The sequence below is a fragment of the Benincasa hispida genome, chromosome 12, assembly GCF_009727055.1.
Source record: "Benincasa hispida cultivar B227 chromosome 12, ASM972705v1, whole genome shotgun sequence".
NCBI classification, from domain to species: Eukaryota; Viridiplantae; Streptophyta; class Magnoliopsida; order Cucurbitales; family Cucurbitaceae; genus Benincasa; species Benincasa hispida.
The window spans coordinates 64,110,791-64,117,986 of NC_052360.1; positions in this window are offsets into that span (position 1 = coordinate 64,110,791).

Here is a 7,196-nt window from a genome sequence, read left to right on the forward strand (position 1 = left end):
TTTATTAGAAATTTGACCAAAATAAAAGTTGACATTGCACGTCGAGGAACCAACACCAACACGGCATTAAAAAGAAAAAAACATATTTATATTATTGTGTTGTTTCGTTTACTTTTCATATAAATTAAACAAGTTAATTTGTTGGTTTGATTTCGGGTAAATGACACAATATTACTTGACCTATAATTTTTTTTTTTTTAGAAAAATACTGATTTCTAAATCACAATTTAATTTAAAGATAACCATAGAAGAACAATTTTGACTGTCTAAACATTTAATTCAATCAAATTGAAAGCCGAACTTAATTAATGGTTACAAATTTTACCTTTGAATAAATTTAAGCTATTCAACTCACTAATATATATATTTTTAAGAATATGTACTAAGATAACTTTAACCAAGGTCTAAATTAACAATGGAATAACTTTACTATAATTAAAAATTCTGAATCGAAAATTTTGAGCTTAATATCATTATATTTCTACAAATTTCATCAATTTTATATTCGGCGTAGATTTTATAATTCATTATACAGGATAATTTTTTATTTTCTAAAACAATACTTGAAAGGAGAACTTGTTAGATAGTTGATATTGTTTTAAAGTTTAAAGTTAATATTGTAATACTAGCTGAATTTGATGTACGTTTTATGATTAACAATCGATACAATTCATTAAACCAACCAGTATGGTATCAAAATTGATTGATTTATTTATTTTTTGTTAATTGTCGAGTACATACCTAACTAAAAGACAACCATATTAAAGAGAACTTCAAAGACATTTATATTGGTCGCATAAACAATGATGTACAAAATAATGCTTGAAATTTCATTTAGGCAAATCATTCGGCCATGTTTGCTGTACTTCCAAGACAACGAGGTTGGTAGTGAGGATGCAGGCTAAATGACTTCATTCTCCTCTTTCAAAAATTAAGGATAAATATCAATTTATCTTCCTGAATTTTGAAAGTCGTATCAATTTAAATCTTAAACTTTAAATTAATAATCGTATATATATCAATTTAAACTTTGAATTTTTGTAAGTATATCAATTAAAAACCTTAAACTTTCGTATGTATATCCAAATAAAACATAATAGAAGGTTTAAATTGATACACTTATGAAACTTTAAGTTTAAATTGATATCGTTGTGAAAGTTTAGGATTTAAATTGATATAATTATTAGTTCAGATTTAAATTGGTACAACTGCAAAAGAGCGTAAGTTGATATTTACCCAAAAAATAAAATTAAAAAATAACCAAGTGATAGTTTTAGTTCTTAAAACTTTAGCCTATGAGAACTAGAGAAGAAGAATAGGGGAAAAAATCCCACGAGGGTGAAGTATCGATTTTTTTGTGAATATTTTAATCGTTGATTGGTCAGTTAAGTTATGTTCAATTTAATTAAAGTATGAATTCTCATAATGTAATTGTTTAGTTTTTGTAGTTTATAAGTATGTTACAATCCTAAACAATAATTAACATACTCTATTTAATTTTAATCTTAACAATAAGGACTACTATCAACCTTAAATCTCAAAATTAGATATTTGATCCCACCATCCACATATCGTAGAATAAAACACACAGGACAACATTTTTTTTTTTTTTTTTGTTAAATTTCAAAGTTGGTCTAATTTCGAAAAAAAAAAAAGTCCATATGATTTATAATTATAACTTAGTATATATAGACTATTTATGACATTTTATCAAATCATAAGCCTCAATTATAACTTTCAAAATTATATAGACTAAACTATAACTTTCTCCCAACAATAGTGATCAAATTCACTAGAGGTGTTCAAATAATCCTACAACCCGAACAACTTGAACTACCCAACCCCCAACCCAAATAATACTATTTGTTTAAAGTTTGATTACTTTGTTATGATTAATTTGTGAATTTTTAATATTTTTCTTTTAAGATTGTTATGATATTTGTTTGTTTAAAGTTTGTAATAAATACCATAGATATTTGGTATTTAACATTTAAATTTTATGAGATTTTAGTTATTAGTCATTGTTGTAAATAAATTTACATATTTTTATTTAAAAAGAAAAAAAAATTATAACCCTACAACCCAACCCAACCACCCAATTCAAATTCCAATTCAATTTTAAGGGTTGAGTTAGATTGGATTGGAGACTTTATTTGAGTCTTCAATTTTCGAGTTAGTAAAAAAAAAAAATCTTCAACTCAACTTAATCCAACTCAGATAAATCCCTAAAATTCAGAGTTTGACCTTTTTTTTCACCTTTTTTTACCGAAAAGGTTAACGAAGTTTACACCATGTTTAATGTCTGAGTGTAAGAAAATAAAAGTTGAAAATGAATTTTCAAATCAAAGGGAGGGGAAAAAGGGTGCATGAAAGCAAAGAGTTTATAATGATGCCATAAAATAATTTGGCAAAAAAGAAATGAAAATTCATGATGTGTACTGTATGAGTGTTAATGCCAGTTAAGAGGCCAGCACATCATGACAGGGAGAGGTAATCACAAACTCACACATCCTACAAGTGGGTCCACATTTTGTTCATGGAGACCCAACGGACACGTGTTAAAAGCTGATTTGCTATCACTTTTTTATGTGATTTTGGATTTTGTAATACCATAATAAAAACCATTAGTTAAATTACCCTTAACTTCTCTTATTCACAGCTCAATCGCTGACTTTAACTAGCCGTTTGTTGTAAGAAGTTAATAGATCATAAAATTAGTATTTTACTTATCATGGAGACCAGGATACGTTTAAGAATTATTTGGACAAATAATGAGTGGAGTTACTCTCAATTTCAAGTTTCAATTCATTGGATTAATACGTGTTCTAATAACAGTTGGTCTCTTGTGTTTGGATTCGGATGATTTTTAGTTTAATACGCAAATCACGTTTGACCAATTGTAATTAATACTATGAGATTTCAAGGATACACCAATGGTAATTACGTTATTGCAAACATGACTCTATGGATCATCAACGATATCCACTTGTCATTGACCATCGATTGCCATGACAATTGATGTTGCTATTGCTTGCCAACAATTGTTTCTGCGGTTTTTTCCCTTTCTTTTTGCTATTAGTTGCCGTCGCATTTTTTTTTCCCTTTCACTATTGACCAATTTTCGTTTTGAAAGTTTAAGAATACATTACCATTTTTAAAGATTTAAAGACTTAAGATAAAATAAGTATGATTGTTGAGAGACTTAACTTTTAGGTTAAAATATCATTTTGGTCTCTATAATATAAGATTTGTTCAATTTTAGTCAATATACTTTAACGAAATATTAAATTTAGTCTCGATTGTTGATTTGGCAAATATTTGTTTGTTATTTTCTAAGATTTTTCACTCAAAATGTTGAAAACATATTCACACATATGTAAAATTATTATTATTGTTTGGGACAATTTTGATAAAAAATAAGTTTTGGGACTAAATTTAAGGTTTATTAAAAAAACACGTGGAATAAAATTGGTCCTGAAAGTACATGGGCTAAATTAAACAAACTTTAACGTATATAGACCAAAATGGTATTCTAACCAATTGTTTACAAAAAAAAATCTTTGTGGTCCATAGATTTTGGGTCTGGTTTTCATATAATCTTTAAAATTTCAAGTTTGGTTTTAGTCGACTCTCTGAGTTTCAAATGTTACAATCTTACTCTTGACATTTGAGAGTTTTTGTTTCAATTTTGGTCCATAAATTTTAAGATTTACACTTTTAACCTCAAATTTTCGTTAAATACTCACTTTTTCAATAGTTTACGCTAATTTCAACCTGATTGCTCATTAACCCGTCCATATAAGTATAATTAATTTAAAATATTTATGTTAGGAAAATTTTAAACTAATGAAGGAAACTGAGATTTAATTGATTATAATTTTAAAAAAATTAATTGATAGTCATAAATACTAAAGGGAAAATTAGTATTTAGTATAAAATTGAGGTTAAATTTATACATTTTGAAACCTATAAATCAAATTGAAATAAAATTAAAATTTTAAGAATAAAAGTGTAACAATTTAAACTTACTAAATTTAAAACCAAACTCAAAACTTAATAACTAAGACCTCATTTGGTAGCCATTTTGTTTTTGAAAATTAAACCTATAAACACTACTTCCACTACCAAAATTTTTCTTTATTATTATACTTTTCACCACCGATTTAAAAAACCAAGCCAAATTTTGAGAACTAAAGAAAAAGTAACTTTCAAAAAGTTGTTTTCGTTTTTTAAATTTGGCTAAAAATTGAACTATTGTATTTAATAAATATGCAAATCATTGTAAGAAACGTGGATATTATAGGCTTAATTTTAAAAAATAAAAACAAAAAATTAAGACTTCGTTTGGTAGTCATTTTGTTTTTTAAAACTAAGCCTATGGACACTACTTCCTTTTTCAAATTTGTTCATTTGTTATTTACTTTTCATTAATGGTTTAAAAAAACCAAGCCAAATTTTGAGAATTAAAAAAAAAAACTTTCAAAAAATTGTTTTTATTTTTTGAATCTGACTAAGAATTCAACCATTGTACTTAAGAAATATACAAAACATAGTAAGAAATGGGGATGAAATAGACTTAATTTTAAAAAATAAAAAAAATCAAATGATTACCAAACGGGCCTGAATGGTTACCAAAGAGACTTAAATTTATAATATTTTAAAATGACTAACGAGAGAAATAGCAAATTTTAAAGTTCCATTAGGAAAAATGGTAAAAACATTTCAAAATTATAAAAATAGCAAAAACAAATTTATATAATAGAAAATATTAATTAGCAAATGATAAAACTATCCTAAAACAACAAAAATTAAGTATAAACGAGAATGCAAAGATACACTACCTAAAAAACAATATAATACCACAAATACACTCTACCTAAACATTCTAGAACCACAAATACACCGTATCTAAACATTCCAGCGGTCTATAGAACGCGTGTATACGAGGGAAGATGATGATCAAGCGGTGGGGTCATTAGAAATTTATTGAATTTAGACATTTAAACAGATCGAATTTTTAGATACAATTGAATTTTTTACCAACATTTAAATAAATCGAAAGTTAGTTGGATGAAATCAAATTTAATAATAAAAGATAAATTCAAATATAAATTGGGGAGAAAAATCATGAACTTTTTGTTTATTATGATTAATTCGATAAAAATTTAATTTATAATAAAATATAAATTTAATATAATTTGGGGGAGAACAATGGTGTTCGTTTATTTACAATTACATTGTATTCATAATTTCATTTTCAGTTAAGCTTCAATAATTACACTGTATTTATAACTCTATAAACCACAAAACCTATGAAAGAAGCCTAACTCGTTGTAAAGGCATAGCAAAAACAACAAGATTGCAAATGTAAATACTTTTTTTTTTTTGTCAAAAAGACAAATCAATGGTATAATAGATGATAAGATGATAATGAATAAAAGGCGATTGAAAAAATACAAAAAATAATAAAATTTAAATATTAAAAATAAATTCTAATTCCAAAAGAGGCGAAAATTACGAAATGATGCTAATTTTCAGTTTTGAAATTTGCTTTATTAGATTATAATATGATTAATTTGGTTATTAATTAAACTCTCAATCATATTGTTATATCCCGATTATTATTCCACCTCTCCACTTACCCTGTATTTATAACTAAGTTATTAATAAAACTCTACAATTATACAGTAGGTTATTAATAAAACTCTACAATTATATTGTAGGTTATTAATAAAACTCTACAATTATACTGTATTTAATATTCACAACGTACGAACCAACTAAGAGTAAGTCAAGTATTATCAAAATGCCAGCTAAAATAGTGATTAAATATGAAATACTTACAATTGAATCTAATAACATATACAAAACAATTTAAACCTTAAAAAATATGGGAAAATATCTGCTTAGTTTATTAAGAATGTGTATAAAATAATGAAAAACAATTCAAACATTTGAATAAATTTAAAATTTGATTACATAAATGAATTTTGATAATATATAGATAGTTAAAATATAAATTTGGTAGAAAAATTTAAACATTTAATTCAAATGGTATTAATTCGAAAAGTTATTAAACATAATCTAAATTAATAATAAATCTACATTGAAACATTAAATACGTGAGGAAAATAGGAAGCGTGTTATTTTATGTTTAGTTTTTCAAATGAATTAGAGGGAAAATGGAGAATTAAGACATGACATTGTTTATGATTCTACACCTATCATTCATTAGTAATAAAAGCTACAAACTAGATAAAGGTAGGATAAAGATTTAAGAATTCTTGATCCTGTGCATGTCATATGAGTTGCCATAAATCTTATTATTTTGTCGATTTTTCCATTTTTAAAACCAAATCCTAAAATTTGTGTAGCTCCCATTCTCCATTTTAAAATCTAATACCGAATAAAAACTAAATACAAAACTCAACCAAAAGATATTTTTTCATATATTTTACTTTACTTTATTTTATTTTTAAGAAATGCAATCATAAATGACCAAATGTGTTATGAAACGTGAACAAACGCGTGCGATAATTTAAGAAGGTCTGTGCTGTCAATCGTCAGCCACATGTTGGCAATCAATATGGCTTCACAATCCTCGTAGGTACTGTTACATATGTGTGCATCAACTACTTTATTAGTCTGTAAATTTTGAAAGATATGCCCCAGGAAGCTCCTAATAGCCTTCACATTTGCTGGAGGTGGGAGTTGTTCAATGGCCTCAATCTTCGCCTTATCCACCTCCAGCCCATCCTTGGAGACTTTGTGCCCGAGCACAATACCTTTCATCACCATGAAGTGGCACTTCTCCCAGTTCATCACAAGATTTGTCTCTTCATATCTTCTCAGTATCTTTTACAAATTGTTTAGACATACTTCATATGTTTGCCCGTAAACTGAGAAGTCGTCCATAAAATTTCCCACTGAATCTTCAAGATACTCAGAGAAGATGGCCATCATGCACATCTGGAATGTGCTCGGTGCATTACATAATCCGAACGGCATGCGTCAAAAAGCAAACATTCTGTAGGGGCAGGTGAATGTGGTTTTCTCTTGGTCTTTAGTGTTGGATTTTATGTCCTAAAACTCGTAGTTTGTAAATTAATAAACATATTCTGTTTTGTTTTTCGATAAAGTTGTTATTGAAATTGTAATCTTGAATCCAATAAACTAAGGTCCTGAGGCTATTTAAT